This window comes from Arachis ipaensis, chromosome B3, assembly GCF_059453495.1.
Source record: "Arachis ipaensis isolate K30076 ecotype BB chromosome B3, ASM5945349v1, whole genome shotgun sequence".
Taxonomy (NCBI): Eukaryota; Viridiplantae; Streptophyta; class Magnoliopsida; order Fabales; family Fabaceae; genus Arachis; species Arachis ipaensis.
The window spans coordinates 121,448,609-121,465,471 of NC_142438.1; the positions used below are offsets into that span (position 1 = coordinate 121,448,609).

At 39.1% G+C, this 16,863-nt stretch overlaps 1 non-coding gene across 1 annotated transcript; it reads right to left on the reverse strand.

Annotated features, from left to right (window-relative positions):
• Positions 1 to 16,534: 16,534 nt before the first annotated feature.
• Positions 16,535 to 16,642, reverse strand: LOC148572283 (small nucleolar RNA R71). Its single transcript, XR_015908693.1, has one exon. It is a non-coding gene; the product is annotated as a small nucleolar RNA R71 (small nucleolar RNA).
• Between the last annotated feature and the right edge of the window lie 221 nt (positions 16,643 to 16,863).

Consider the following 16,863-nt stretch of genomic DNA (forward strand, 5'->3'; position numbering starts at 1 on the left):
GGATAGTTACCTCAACCTTTTTGAAGATTTCTACCATTTTGGGGTCTAGCTCCACTTGCTACTTAGTTCTCCTAGCAAGGTGTGGAAAAGGGATGGGGATGGCATCTTGCACAGCACTATCTTTCTTTGGCACCCCATTCCTTTGTTGAGCAGCTTCTTCTTCAACCGCATCTTGTACCTCGTTCTCTTCGTCAACCTCTTCCACCTCTACAACATCCTCAACTTGGACATCTTCGCTTGAGCTCGGCTCCTTTGGACTCCTCTCTTGCAGTGTAGTTCTGGACCTCAAAGTGATGGCATTGATTCCACCCTTGGGGTTGGGTAAAGGTTGAGAAGGAAGTGCATTAGAGCTTGAAGGTTGATTGTTGGGGGTAGAGGGCGGTTCCATTCGGGATATGAGAGCTTGTAAAGTGGAGTTAAGGCCGGTAAGGCTAGAGGTGAGTGAATTTTGAAGCTCTTTTTGTCCTTGAAGGATAGAACGGAGTGTTTTATCTTGTTTAGAGGAAGAGGTAGGGTAGGTGATTTGAGGGGCTTGTGGTTGGTTGAATTGAGGTGTTTGGGAATATTGGGCTTGTCTTTGGTGAGGTGCTCTGTATGGAGGGTTCTGTTGATTCCGGTTCTGCTGATAATTGTTGTTGTTGTTCCACCTTTGATTGCCATTGTTGTCTCTGCCTCCCTGGTTGTAGTTGTCCCTCCATCCTTGGTTGTAGTTATCTCCTTGGCTAAAATTACCGCCTTGCTGATAGTATCCTTGATTCGAATGGTCGTAGAAATTATGGGTAGCCACCAAGGTGTTGTCTTCTTGTTGGAGTTGAGGACTGAAGAACTGAAGATTGATGGTTTAGAAGTTATAGTAAACTCTCGTTGCAAGTATAGTTACTAAACCAAGCAATCAACCTTTCTTACAAACGTTTTGGTTGTCATAAGTAATAAACCCCTTTAAAATTGATAACCGAAGTATTTAAACCTCGTGTCGTCTTCTCAAGGAACTGTAGGGAAGTATGTTCTTATTATTGGTTATGAAGATTGTAAATCGGGGTTTTGAAGATGAGGAACAAGTAATTTAAATTGCAATTAAAATAAGTAAAAGACTGTAAAGTAAATAAATAACTGTAAAACACACTTTTGGCAAGGTATGAGAAATTGGAAGTCCTATCCTAGTTATCCTTATCAATGATGATTAAAATTGAATCTTAATTCCACTTAGTTAACCTTTACTAGAGCAAGGGAAGGTCAAGTGACTAATTAGTTTGATCTTCAAGTCCTAGTTAATTCCTAGAAAAAGATTGGGATTATTGAAGTTCAATTCAATTAGCAAAGATAACAATTATCGATCACGTTGACTTTGATAACTCTTGAGTTACTGATTTCTTAACCAAGACCAAAAGGGAAAATGTAAATCTACTGGAATAAAAATGTCTTCAGGTTGGAAGCAACAGTAACATAAATAAAAGAGAGCAATAATAAACTGAAATACCTCAAATAACATTAATTCAAAGAATAATCTGTAACATGGAAGAATTCATAAACTAAATTGAGAAGATAAATAAAAAGGAATGTTGAACCTGATAAAAAGAGATAATCCTGAAAGCAAAAGAAATCCTAATTCTAAATCCTAAAAGAGAGAGGAGAGAACTTCTCCCTCAAAACTACATCTAAATCATGAATACTAACTAATTGGAGACTCTTCTTTGAATGGATGCATTCCCCCACTTCATAACCTCTGATCTGTGCCTTCTGGACTTGGATTTGGGCCAAAAAGGGCTTCAGAAATTACTGGGAGTGTTTTCTGTACTTTCTGGTGCGTGGCCTCTGTCACGCGTCCGCGTGGGTCACGCGGTCGCGTCATCTGAAGTTTTCCTTGTCACGCAGTCACTTCAGTCATGCGTTCACGTCATATGCGTTTCGCTTAAGGCGCGCGATCGCGTCAATGACGCGGTCGCGTCACTACTATTTCGCGCTGGCATGCGGCCGCGTCGTCCATGCGATCGCGTCACTGCCAGTTTCTTTAAAAACTCCATTTTATGCTTTCCTTCCAATTTTGTATGTTTTCTTTCCATCCTTTAAGTCATTCCTGCCTTAGAAGATCTGAAACTACTCAACACACGAATCACGGCATCGAATGGAAGTAAAGGATAATGAAAATAATTATTTTTAAAGTATAGGAAACATGTTTTTCACATACATCACATAATAAGGAAGGGAAAGTAAAACCATGTAATTATATGAATAAGTGAGTGAAGGATTGAATAAATCACTTAAATTAGGCACAAAGTATATCATAAAATATGGGTTTATCAACCTCCCCACACTTAAACAATAGCATGTCCTCATGCTAAATCCAAGACAAAGAGTAAGGTAAGGTTAAAGTGGTGAAATCTCATGCAATGCAATCTATTCTAAATGCAACTAACTAAATAAATCATGCAATTCTAATTTGTTATTCCCTTGTGTATAAAGCTTACATGTAGTTGAATTAATTCAAATTCTCAAGGAATCTTATATATATAGCCAAACCTTAGATAGTGATAAAGTACCTTTACAATTGAGATGGGAGAGAAAAACATTTTACAATTTTGCAAGACAATTAATAATTTAAGCAGAGATATATGTTGATGAGCTATTGAACCCTCACTGTATTTTGTGTTTACTCTCTAATCACTCAGTGTTTATTGGGTTAATCACTCTATTCTTCTTTTTATCCTTACTTTCCATAACTTTGTTCTTCATCTAACCAATCAACAATTATAGAATATAGGCATACAAAAATCATGAGGTCTTTAATTAAGGTTGTAATGGGGTCAAGGTAAAGGTAAGGGTATATGTATAAGGCTAAGTGAGCTAATTAAGTGAATCCTTGATTAGTCTAAGATCTCACCTAACATACATATTTTGTAAAGCAAAGCTTCTTTACCTATTTCCCCATATTTTTCCCACTTTTTATGTGACATGCTCATATTTTAATTTTTATTCATTTTTATCCCATGTGCATCGCTTTTTGCATTTGGGGAATTCTTTTGCATCCCCTTTATTCAAATACTGAAAAATAGATTTTTTTAAATGCACATGGTAATTAAATTATTTTGATTTCACATGAGCATGCTTCCCAAAACTTTTAAAAATAAAAATTTTTATTCTTTTTAACTTTCTACCCTTTTGTTTCTATCATCCATGTTCTCATAAGGTTCCCACACTTACACAATACACAATTTCTATCTTAAGCTAACCAAGGATTCAACTTGGGATTTTGATTTTTGTTTTTCTGCTTAAGGCTAGTAATGTGGTTATAAAACAAGAGGGAATTTAAAGGCTCAAGGGGGCTAACAAGGGTGATGTAAAAGGTAGGCTAATTTGGGAATAGTGAGCTAGAATCAAACAATGGCCTGAATCACTTTCTTGGTATGTATCTATATTCTATAATCGGACATATAGATTAAAACAAAGTAAAGAACACCAGAATAAATAAGAAGGGCGGAACACACAGGAATAAAATGTTATGGTTTAAATGTAACCATGCAATTAAGCTCAAAACTCACAGGCTGTGTGTTCTCTAACTCAAAAATCATATATCAGTTATATATGTCATGCAAGTAAAAATTAAGAGTTCCCATTATTCTCAATGTAAATCTTAAGGTGGCTTTAAAGTTCTAGTGTTTCTCCTTGATGAAATGTTGTTAACTAACTAACATGTAATGCTATATACAAGGTGTGTGGATTGTTTTTATTATGTTAAAGTCTCTGGTTTACTTCCTTTTTATATTCTTAATTTAAACTAAGTTATCTTATGCTAAAAAGGGTAAACTATACTAATTAATCCACATTTTCTATAACTAATAAGTTAGAATTGAAACTAAACTAAATGGCTAAAATATGAACTAAAGTGCAAGATGCAGAAATATAGTAAAACTACATGAAAATAGCAATGTATAAATACTGAGAAAATAAAAAAAATAAAGAGAAAAATACAGAAAAATAATAAAGTAAAAAGAGTCTGTAGTGGTTCACCAAAAAATATACGCCAGAGATGGCGACCTCCCCACACTTAATATGAAGCATCGTCCCTAATGCTCACTCAAGCAGGGTGTGAAGGGGTGTCATCACTGGAAGGATGGGTAGTCGGAGTCTCTGTAGTGGTGGTCTGAGGGTCTGCCTGCTGCAGAGGAGGTGCTGACTGAATAGGAACCTCTGGGTCTGTAGTCTGAATCTGATGCGGGGCCTCCTGATGTGATACAGCCTGCTCTGTGCCTGCCTGCGCAGCCTCTCTCTGTGGATGGGTCTCCGCCTCGTGATCATCCGCCTCCTCCTCAGATGGCTCTGATAGGGTGTCAGGCTCGGAGGGGATGTCGCTGCCAGAACGGATCATCAGCTTCAGGTGCTCATAGCGTCGCTTGCTGCGACGCTCAGATCTCTCGTATCGCCGCCAGTTGCGGCGCTCCATCTGGTCTAGCTATTGAAACAGGTGGTGCACTAAGTGATAAACTGGCTCTGAGATAGGTGGAGGTGCAGTGGTGGTAGCAGGGGTGGCTGTAGAGGAGGAGGGGCCGGCAGATGGTGCGCCTGTCTCATCAGTAGGAGTGAGGAATGGAGGTCTGTAGCCCAAAGCTAGAAAGTTCCTGCTGTAAGGGATAATTTTCTTGCATTCTGCAGCAGGTGGCTTCTCATCAGCATCCTCCCAAGGCACGTCAACTCGACGGCCAAGCTGTGTAATCAGATATGGAAAGGGGAGAGTGCCTCGGATGTGGACCCTAGCCATGTAGTACCGAATGAAGCATGGCAGGTACAGGTCCTTACCCTCCATCACACACCATAGGAGGGTGATCATAGCGGCAGGTAGCTCCATCTCGTGAGTACTCGGCATAATAAAGTTGCTTAGGCATGGTGGTGTTCTGACCCATGACCCATGGAACAGCCGGGTCAAGGGCTATCCTTGCCTTGACGGCATCCCAGTCAAACTTCATGAAGCGCATGTCCTCCTTAGCCTGTTGATAACCATCTGGCTGATCAGGTTTAGGCAGAAGCTTCAAAATATCCTCAATGGCCTCTTCAGTGACCAGTATCTGCTTCCCTCTTAGGTTTACTGCATCTAGGGAAGTTTTGAAGTAATTGCAGTAAAATTCCTGTACCCAAGATGCATTGACCTCAGTCAGGTTTCTCTCCAGGAAGAACCAGCCTCTTTGTTTGATCTGATCAGAGGTGTATTGCTGGAGTTCTTCTGGGATCTTCAGAGTTCTTTCCAGGTATAGGTTCCTGGAGGTTGCAAACACCGGATACTTCAGCTCGTAGTATCGGTTTGCAAACTTAATGGGATCAGTAGCAGGAAGTAGCTGGTCAGCCTTCTCCTGCGGGGTAAAGTGTTTCTCCTGCCAGGAGTCATCATGCATGATGTCCAGGATGGACATGGAGGATTCTCCTCTTTTCCATTTGCCAGTTGTTGCCTTTCCCTTTCCTTTTCTTTGGGTGTCAGACATCCTGAAAAACAGAAAACCAGGATATAATAAAAACAGAAAAAACAAGTATACAAATCACAAAATAAGCATATAGTGGCAAAGGAGCAGTGGAGTAACGAAAATGAGTTAAGTAAATGTGCATTAAGGATTGAATAGGAGTTAAAAGTCCGAGAAGAAAAAATTAACAATCCAAAATGTATTAGAAATCATGTTAATTAGGAAAAATTATCATCATGCCTTGGTTAGAAGGTTAAAGAGAATAGTGAAAAACCAGAAGAGATGTTTTGAAAGGTGAGGTTGGTTAGGAATGAAAAAAGAGTTTAGGAAGTTAAAATTAGTGAATTAGTAAAAAGTGGGTTAGAGTAAGTGGCATGATGAACATTTTCTAAGTAACAAGCATTCTCAATTAAAAGCTACAGTTAACTCATATCTAAACAAGGGAATCAGGTTGATGATGAATCAGAAATTGGAAGCTAAACATCAAAAATGCAGATTATGAACCAGGAAATCAAAAAGAATAAGAAAGATTGCCCTGGTATTCATGAATTGGGTTGGTAAAAGCAGAGTAAAGCAGAGTTCAAAGTGCCAAAACCAAGACATGAATGGAAACAAAACAGTTTACAGAAAATTGGGCAGCATTTCAGCTAAAATTAGATGTTCCTGGAAAATAAACAGTAAGCAGGACAGTTCATATGAATTAAAACAAACTGCAATTAGGTATGAACAAGAAAGAACATTCGCAATAGCAGCATGAACAGTACGAACAGCATATGAACAAAACAAACATCACAGCAACATCAGAATTGCGAAAATTATAAAACAAGAAGCACGAACAGCGCAATTAATCAGGCCTAAATCCACTAACCACATCCTAGGCTACCTAACCACCTAGAATCCACTATAACATGCATATCTAACTAGCCTAATTATGAACATAAACAGAAAAATATGTAATTAACTGGGAATTGAAAGAAGGGTGGTGTTCGGCAAAACCTGGTAGGTGTATAAATGAAAGTGGGGCAGAGAGATGGCTGGGGGATGGTGATGGTGGCGGCTGACGCGGCGGTTGAGGGTGGTTGGCGCGGCGGTGGTTGTTTGGAGGCAGGGGGTTTCGGGTAGGTTAATGGGGGTAGGGGTTAAGGGGGAAGGAAGGGAAGGGGGGCGTGGGTGGTGGGTGGAGGCGCGGCGGTGACGGCGGCGCGGTGGGGTGGTTGTCCGTGGTGGTGGCAGCGGTGGTTAAGGGAATAAGAGAGAGAGAAAAAGAAGAAAGAGAGGGAAGGGAGAAGGGGTGGCGCGGCGACGGTGGGGTCTGGGTGGTCGACGGTGGGGCGGTGGTTGGTGGTGGTGGCTGGAAGTGGGTGGTGGTAGGTGCAGAGAAGAGAGGAAGGAGAAGGGGGTTGGGGGGGCGCGAATGGGTAGGGTTCGCGTGGCTGGGGGGGGTTATCCAATTTGAATCCACACGATCGCGTGGGCATGCAGTCGCGTGGCAGGGGTGGAATGGGGGTTGACGCGATCGCGTGAGTGATGCGATTGCATGGAATGGGTAAAAGGATGAATGACGCGGTTGCGTGAGGCATGCGACTGCGTCGCTGGAAATTGTGCTAAACGCACAATTCCAGCGTCGTTTCAGTGCAACTCCCTGTCTCCTTTGGGGTGTTGTGCAATCCACGCGACGCGATGGCGTCGCTTACGCTGTCGCGTGGGATTGGTGTTGTGCAAGTGACGCGATCGCGTCATGGACGCGACCGTTTGGATCATTTTGTGCGAAACACACAACAGCCGCATGATTCTAGCCCAACTTTCTGGGCGTTGAATCCTTACACCGATTTCCAGGTCACGCGGCCGCGTGAATGACGCAGACGCGTGGGGGGTTGTTTTTCGCAACTGACGCGATTGCATGAGTGATGCGGTCGCGTCGCAAGCCTACTCTCTCTTTTTTTTTTGATGCAGGTATGCAATTATGCAGTATGCAATGCGAATGAATAATATTCAGGTTCAATTGAAAAGGAGAACAAAAATAAATAACACGAAATAAAACTGAAAAAGAAACGACCATACCATGGTGGGTTGTCTCCCACCTAGCACTTTTAGTTAAAGTCCTTAAGTTGGACATTGGATGAGCTTCCTGTTATGGTGGCTTGCGCTTAAATTCGTCCAGAAATCTTCACCAATGTTTGGAATGCCAACAGCCTCCGGGGTCCCAAACTAGGCATGTAAATCTTCTGAGTATCTTCAAGCAGATTGTAAGGCTTCCGGGGTGACGAATGTCAGAATAGATTCTAGGATCCCAAACTTTACTTTTAAATCCGCCTTCGTCTTGATCTATATTTTTCCATCCGTGCGGTTTAGAAAGTAGATTTCACCATGGTGACCAAACGTTTTCCTAGATCCATTCGATTGATCATGATGCCAATCCGTGCACTTCGAGTTGAAGCGTGGAATCTTATGGAACCTTGTGCACCAGCTCTGAGTACGAGCCATTTCCCTCTTACTCTTAAAGCCACAGAGAGCTCTAAGCTGGCCATCTGTTTCAAGCAACCCATATTCAAGTGGAAAAATAAAGCTAAGGGTTAAGGATTGTACCCACTTGAAGCTTGTATTGGGTGGTAATGGCCTTGGGATAGGTGTTTCCAGTGGTTCTGTAAGTTCTACTCCCTTGTGCTCTTCTGTGAATTTCTTCACTTCCTTGCATACTTCTTCAAATGCATCCATGTTCTGATCAAAGCCTTCTATGTCTTCCTCGTCACTTAAGTCATAAACGGGAGGTTGAGAAAAATCTACCTCCGCATCATCTTCATATTCACTTGGGGAAGATTCTTCAATCTCAGAGAATTCACTTGCTGATGCAAGTTCATTACTGGGAGAACTTGACTTGAGATTATCATCATCAAGGAAACTTGCTCCTTGGATTATTCCGTCTAGTTCTTCATAAAAGACTTGCTTTGGGAGTTGTGCACTATCCTCCTTAGCATCAATTGTAACGTTTTTGACAGAATTCTCCATAACTCTGGATTCCCATGGAAGTTCAGCGTCTCCTAAGTCTTCAACCAACTCTTCTTCGTTTACAATGACAGCTTCCTCTAGTTGTTCCAGTACGAAGTCATGCCCTGTTCTGTCCACTGGAGTTTCTAGTATCTCCTTCATACTACGCTCTTCTTTAGATTGTCCACATGGGGCTGTGGGAGGTCCTTGAGTGTTTGAACATCTAGAAGATAATTGACTTACAGCTTGCTCCAGTTGATGAAGGGTTGTTTGAAGTTGATCTACTATTTTCTTGAGGCGAACCTCTGATTCTCGGGGTGATGGATTTGGACGTGGTACATGGGGAAGTGGTGGTGTTTGGGAGTAATTGGATTGGAATTGGGGTAAATGAGGATCATATGGTGGCGAATGGTGAAAAGGAGCTTGTGAGTGTGGTGGTTCGAAGTTATGTTGAGAGGATGGCGTATAAGCACAGGGTGGGGCTTGCTGGTAACTACAAGGTTGTCCACCATGTCTATTGGCTTGATATGCATTGTAGAATGGTCTTTATCCATGATATCTTGGAGGGTGTTGTTGCCTAAAGAGTTGATAAGATCCTCTTGGCTCCATCCATCTTTTATTGCTCTGACCTTGATGCATGTTCCTATTATAACTTTCACTCCTTTCAACAATATTAGAACCAAACTCAAAGCGAGAGGGGTGAGAATTCATAGTAGCTAATAAAAATAAAAGGAGAAAATAAGAATAAATAAACAAGTAAAAGAGAAATATTTACAATAACCAATAATAAGGCACACGATTGCAGTTCCCCGGCAACGGCGCCATTTTGAAGAACTGAAGATTGATGGTTTAGAAGTTATAGTAAACTCTCGTTGCAAGTATAGTTACTAAACCAAGCAATCAACCTTTCTTACAAACGTTTTGGTTGTCACAAGTAATAAACCCCTTTAAAATTGATAACCGAAGTATTTAAACCTCGGGTCGTCTTCTCAAGGAACTGTAGGGAAGTATGTTCTTATTATTGGTTATGAAGATTGTAAATCGGGGTTTTGAAGATGAGGAACAAGTAATTTAAATTGCAATTAAAATAAGTAAAAGACTGTAAAGTAAATAAATAACTGTAAAACACACTTTTGGCAAGGTATGAGAAATTGGAAGTCCTATCCTAGTTATCCTTATCAATGATGATGAAAATTGAATCTTAATTCCACTTAGTTAACCTTTACTAGAGCAAGGGAAGGTCAAGTGACTAATTAGTTTGATCTTCAAGTCCTAGTTAATTCCTAGAAAAAGATTGGGATTATTGAAGTTCAATTCAATTAGCAAAGATAACAATTATCGATCACGTTGAGTTTGATAACTCCTGAGTTACTGATTTCTTAACCAAGACCAAAAGGGAAAAAGTAAATCTACTGGAATAAAAATGTCTTTAGATTGGAAGCAACAATAACATAAATAAAAGAGAGCAATAATAAACTGAAATACCTCAAATAACATTAATTCAAAGAATAATCTGTAACATGGAAGAATTCATAAACTAAATTGAGAAGATAAATAAAAAGGAATGTTGAACCTGATAAAAAGAGATAATCCTGAAAGCAAAAGAAATCCTAATTCTAAATCCTAAAAGAGAGAGGAGAGAACCTCTCCATCAAAACTACATCTAAATCATGAATACTAACTAATTAGAGACTCTTCTTTGAATGGATGCATTTCCCCACTTCATAACCTCTGATCTGTGCCTTCTGGACTTGGATTTGGGCCAAAAAGGGCTTCAGAAATCGCTGGGAGCGTTTTCTGTACTTTCTGGTGCGTGGCCTCTGTCATGCATCCGCGTGGGTCACGCATCCGCGTGGGTCACGCGGTCGCGTCATCTGAAGTTTTTCTTGTCACGCGGTCACTTCAGTCATGCGTCCGCGTCAATGACGCGGTCGCGTCACTACCATTTCGCGCTGGCATGCGGCCGCGTCGTCCATGCGATCGCGTCACTGCCAGTTTCTTCAAAAACTCCGTTTTATGCTTTCCTTCCAATTTTGTATGTTTCCTTTCCATCCTTTAAGTCATTCCTGCCTTAGAAGATCTGAAACTACTCAACACACAAATCACGACATCGAATGGAAGTAAAGGGTAATTAAAATAATTATTTTTAAAGCATAGGAAACATGTTTTTCACATACATCACATAATAAGGAAGGGAAAGTAAAACCATGTAATTTATATGAATAAGTGAGTGAAGGATTGAATAAATCACTTAAATTAGGCACAAAGTATATCATAAAATATGGGTTTATCAAGGACATTCATCAGTGTAGTGAGAATAGCAAGCGCATATTCCACACACTCTCTGGGGGACTAGTTGTTGACACTGCTGCTGTGGAGGAGGTGGAGGTTGTTGTTGATTCAGATGGAGCTGCTTGAGTATGTTGGTCATCTCTCCTAGAGTCTTGGTGAGAGCAGCGGTCTCACTACTAGAAGAAACTTCTGCAATAGCCTTGGGGTGATGAGCCCTTTGGTTTGCATTTCGGGTAGACTCAGCTAGGTCGGTGATCAGTTGCCACGCTTCTGTCGCCGTCTTGTATTTCATCAGAGAGCCATTACTCGCAACATCTAATAAAGTCTTGTCTCCAGGCTTCATGCCTTGGCTAAAATAGCTAATCAACACCAACTAGTCAATCTTGTGGTGGGGACATGAATCTCCTTCCTCAGCCTATCAGTAACCTCTGCCGGAAAGTACTTGTCCAGGAATTCCTTTCTGAGTAGATCCCATTTAGTAACAACAGCTTTTGGCTAAGTTTAGAACCACTCCTTCGCCTTTCCCTCCAGTGAAAATGGGAAGGCATATAGCCAGACGGCAACCTCATCAGCACCATGCCACCTAGTTGTTGAGCAAGCTGTCTGAAAATTCCTAAGGTGCTTGATAGGATCTTGAGCAGGTAAGCCATGGAACTTGGGTAGTAAATTGATCAGAGTGGTCTTCAGTTTGAAGTCTGCACCCAAGTTCGGATAACGCGCTTGATATGGTTGCAGTGTAAAATTTGGAGCTTCCGCTTCCTTCAGCGTGATTCTCTTAGGCTCTGCCATAGTACCTGCACTCAAATCAAGAGAGGGAGCGTCAATCGAGTTAACAGGAGAGGGGTTAGTTTCTTCCTCGAATGAATCGTCCTTAGATAAGCCTGGTCAATTAGGATCAACCCCTTCACCACCCTCAGAGGCTAACCGACACCGAGCTCGCCTAATACGTGAAATAGTTCTTTCAATCTCAGGATCAAACGCGGCTAAGCTCAGATCAGGTAGTGAACGAGTCATTCAATGAAAGAAACATATAGCTCATGGTAAAAAAATATAAAAAGAAAAAATGCAATTATGTAAAATAGCAATTATTTACACCAATTAATAAATTAGCACACTGTTGCAACTCCCTGGCAACGGCGCCAAAAATTGACGGGCAGAAAATTACCGATTAAGAATTTATAATAAAAATAGCGTTGTGAGTACAGTTCTTAACCGGCAAAAATTCCTCTTATCAATTTAAAAAGGATGTCACAATCAAGAATAAAATACTAGGAGTAGAATTCCCAGGCCGTTTCCCAACGAGTTGAAACAAGGTGCGAATTATTGATCAGGATTTTTTTTTGCAAAATTTTTGATGTTGAAATTAGAAAAATAAATAACTGAAAATTAAAGCAGTAAATGATAACAATATGTGTTGTGTGTTTAAAATAAGAAAGCCTTGGCTAGGAGAAAATTAATTAGAGTTTCTATCCTGGTTGGAATTCTCAAGCAAACATATTAGAAGTTGTTGCTTCCAATTAGTTATCCTCTTGCATTTGCAAAGGAAGATCAATTGGGTACACTGACTCTGACTCACAAGTCCTAACCCCTTCCTAGGGAAGGGCTAGAGTTAGTGAAAATAGAGTGAGGCAACAATTTCAAAGTTCAAATTAATACTTGAGTTTTCTAACTCAAGGGGTTCCAATTAATTAACTCCAAAGCCAAGTTGGGACTCTACTCCATTGACATGAATGCCATTTTCACAAACATGTAAAGGGAGTAGACAATGCACATGGTAATTAAAACTAGATTAATAAAACTCAAATTTGTATTGAGAAATAAATTGAAGGAAATTAAACTACTCAATGCGATTAAATATAAAAATGGTTCATTGCATTAATAAATTCAAAATTAAGAAAATCATAACATGAATCCAAGCAATTGAATGGAAAGCACAAGAGTAAGGTAAGAGAAAAGCAAACTATAATGACAAAGACTTCCACCGAAGATAGTAGCAACTCTCTCTCAAGATCTAATCCAAGTGATGAGCGGATAATTTATACGCTTTTTGGCATTGTTTTTAGTAGAATCTAGTTACTTTTAGGGATGTTTTCATTAGTTTTTATGTTAAATTCACATTTCTGGACTTTACTACGAGTTTGTGTGTTTTTCTGTGATTTCAAGTATTTTCTGGCTGAAATTGAGGGACTTGAGCAAAAATCAGATTCAGAGGTTGAAGAAGGACTGCTGATGCTGTTGGATTCTGACCTCCCTGCACTCAAAGTGGATTTTCTGGAGCTACAGAACTCAAAATGGTGCACTTCCAATTGAGTTGGAAAGTAGACATCCAGTGCTTTCCAGAAATATATAATAGTCCATACTTTGCCCGAGTTTAGATGACGCAAACTGGCGTTCAACGCCAGCTCTCTGCCCAATTCTGGCGTTCAGCGCCAGAAACAAGCTGCAAAGTGGAGTTCAACGCCCAAACTGGCACAAAAGATGGCGTTCAACTCCAAGAATGACCTCTACACATGTAACATTCAAGCTCAGCCCAAACACACACCAAGTGGGCCCCGGAAGTGGATTTATGCATCAATTACTTACTTCTGTAAACCCTAGTAGCTAGTTTATTATAAATAGGACTTTTTACTATTGTATTAGATATCTTTGGACGCCTAGTTCTTAGATCATGGGGGCTGGCCATTCGGCCATGCCTGGACCTTTCACTTATGTATTTTCAACGGTAGAGTTTCTACACTCCATAGATTAAGGTGTGGAGCTCTGCTGTTCCTCATGAATTAATACAAAGTACTACTGTTTTTCTATTCAATTCAACTTATTCCGCTTCTAAGATATTCATTCGCACTTCAACCTGAATGTGATGACGTGACAATCATCATCATTCCCTATGAACGCGTGCCTGACAACCACTTCCGTTCTACCTTAGATTGAATGAGTATCTCTTGGATCTCTTAATCAGAATCTTCGTGGTATAAGCTAGATTGATGGTGGCATTCATGAGAGTCCGGAAAGTCTAAACCTTGTCTGTGGTATTCCGAGTAGGATTCTGTGATTGAATGACTGTGACGAACTTCAAACTCGCGAGTGCTGGGCGTAGTGACAGACGCAAAAGGAGGGTGAATCCTATTCCAGTATGATCGAGAACCTCAGATGATTAGCCATGCTGTGACAGAGCATTTGGACCATTTTCACAAGAGGATGGGATGCAGCCATTGACAACGGTGATGCCTCCAGACGATTAGCCATGCAGTGACAGCTCATCGGACCATTTTCCAGAGAGGATCAAAAGTAGCCATGTTAGTTGTGCGACCCAGTGCACTTGCTGGTTAGTTGTGCGAAGTTGTGATAAAAAGTTGAGATTACAATTGAGCGTACCATGTTGATGGCGCCATTGATGATCACAATTTCGTGCACCAAGTTTTTGGCGCCGTTGCCGGGGATTGTTTGAGTTTGGACAACTGACGGTTCATCTTGTTGCTCATATTAGGTAATTTTCTTTTTGTTTTATTTTCAAAAATTTTTCAAAAATCTTTCAAAAATTTTTCCTTTGTTTTCGAAAAAATTTTCCAAAAAAAAAATAAAATAAAAAATATTTTTCTTCAAAATTTTTAAGAATGAATTCTAGTGTTTCATGAAGCAGGTGGAAGCCTGGCTGGCTGTAAAGCCATGTCTAATTCCTCTGGATAGGGTATGTCAGGCGTGTCATGTCTGAGTTACATACTAAAGCTTGGCTGGCTCTTAAGCCATGCCTGACCCTTTGATTGGAGCTTTAGTTTAAAGAGCATAAGATTTCTGGAATTCATATTAAAAATTTTGGAATCCTTATTTTTATTTTTCAAATAATTTTCGAAAAAAAATCCAAAAAAATTAGAAAATCATAAAAATAAAAAATATTTTGTGTTTCTTGTTTGAGTCTTGAGTCAGTTTTTAAGTTTGGTGTCTTGCATGTTTTAAAGTTTGCATAAAATTTTCGAAAATTCATGCATTCATAGTGTTCTTCATGATATTCAAGTTGTTCTTGGTAAGTCTTCTTGTTTGATCTTGATGTCTTCTTGTTTTGAATCTTTTCTTGTTTTACATGTGCATTTTTGCATCCATAGAGTCTAAATATGAAAGATTTCTAAGTTTGGTGTCTTGCATGTTTTCTTTGCATTAAAAATTTTTCAAAAATATGTTCTTGATGTTCATCATGATCTTCAAAGTGTTCTTGGTGTTCATCTTGACATTCATAGCACTCTTGCATGCATTCATTGTTTTGATCCAAAATTTTCATGCATTGAGTCTTTTTCATGTTTTTCTCTCTCATCATAAAAAATTCAAAAATAAAAAAAAAGTATCTTTCCCTTTTTCCTCTTAAAAATTCGAAAATTTGGATTGACTTTTTCAAAAATTTTTAAAATCTAGTTGTTTTTATGAGTCAAATCAAATTTTCAATTTTAAAAATCCTATCTTTTGCAAAATCTTTTTCAAAAATCAAATCTTTTTCATTTTTCTTAGTTATTTTCGAAAATTTTAAAAATATTTTTCAAAAATATTTTTCTTATTTTTATATCAAATTTTCGAAAATAACATCATCAATTAATGTTTTGATTCAAAAATTTCAAGTTTGTTACTTACTTGTTAAGAAAGATTCAAACTTTAAGTTCTAGAATCATATTTTGTGATTTCTTGTGAATCAAGTCATTAATTGTGATTTTAAAAATCAAATCTTTTTCAAAACTAACTTCAATCATATCTTTTCAAAAATATCTTCTTATCTGATCTTTTTCAAAATCATATCTTTTTCAAAAATTTGATTTTAAAATATCCTTTCTAACTTCTTATCTTCTTATCTTTTCAAAATTGATTTTCAAATTTGTTTCAACTAACTAACTAACTTTTTGTTTATTTCTTATCTTTTTCAAAACTACCTAACTAACTCTCTCTCTCTAATTTTTGAAAATATCTTCCCTCTTTTTCAAAATTTCTTTTTAATTAACTAATTATTTTCATTTTTTATTTTAATTTTCGAAAAAATTACTAACCTTTTTTAAAAAAAAACCATTTTCGAAAATCACTAACTCTTTTTCAAAAATTATTTTCGAAAATCCTCTTTCTCTCGCATCTCCTTCTGTTTAATTTATTCATCTACTAACACTTCATCTCACCAAAAATCCGAACCCTCTCTCTGAGTTCAGATTTTCTCTTCTTCTTTTCTTCCACTCACATAAGGGAACCTCTATACTGTGGTAAAAAGGATCTCTATTATTATTATTTTTCTGTGCCATCTTCTTTGTCATATGAGCAGGAGCAAGGACAAGAATATTCTTGTTGAAGCAGATCTAGAACCTGAAAGGACTCTGAAGAGAAAATTAAGAGAAGCTAAATTACAACAATCCAGCAAGCACCTTTCAGAAATTTTCGAACAGGAAGAGGAGATGGCAGCCGAAAATAATAATAATGCAAGGAGAATGCTTGGTGACTTTACTGCACCTAATTCCAATTTACATGGAAGAAGCATCACCATCCCTACCATTGGAGCAAACAATTTTGAGCTGAAACCTCAGCTAGTTTCTCTGATGCAACAAAACTGCAAGTTTCATGGACTTCCATCTGAAGATCCCTTTCAGTTCTTAACTGAATTCTTGCAGATATGTGATACTGTTAAGACCAATGGAGTAGACCCTAAAGTCTACAGGCTCATGCTTTTCCCTTTTGCTGTAAGAGACAGAGCTAGAGTGTGGTTAGACTCTCAACCCAAAGATAGCCTGAACTCTTGGGATAAGCTGGTCACGACTTTCTTAGCCAAGTTCTTTCCTCCTCAAAAGCTGAGCAAGCTTAGAGTGGATGTTCAAACCTTCAGACAGAAAGAAGGTGAATCCCTCTATGAAGCTTGGGAAAGATACAAGCAGCTGACCAAAAAGTGTCCTTCTGACATGCTTTCAGAATGGACCATCCTGGATATATTCTATGATGGTTTATCTGAGCTATTAAAGATGTCATTGGATACTTCTGCAGGTGGATCCATTCACCTAAAGAAAACGCCTGCAGAAGCTCAAGAACTCATTGACATGGTTGCTAATAACCAGTTCATGTACACTTCTGAGAGGAATCCTGTAATTAATGGGACGCCTATGAAGAAAGGAGTTCTTGAAATTGATAC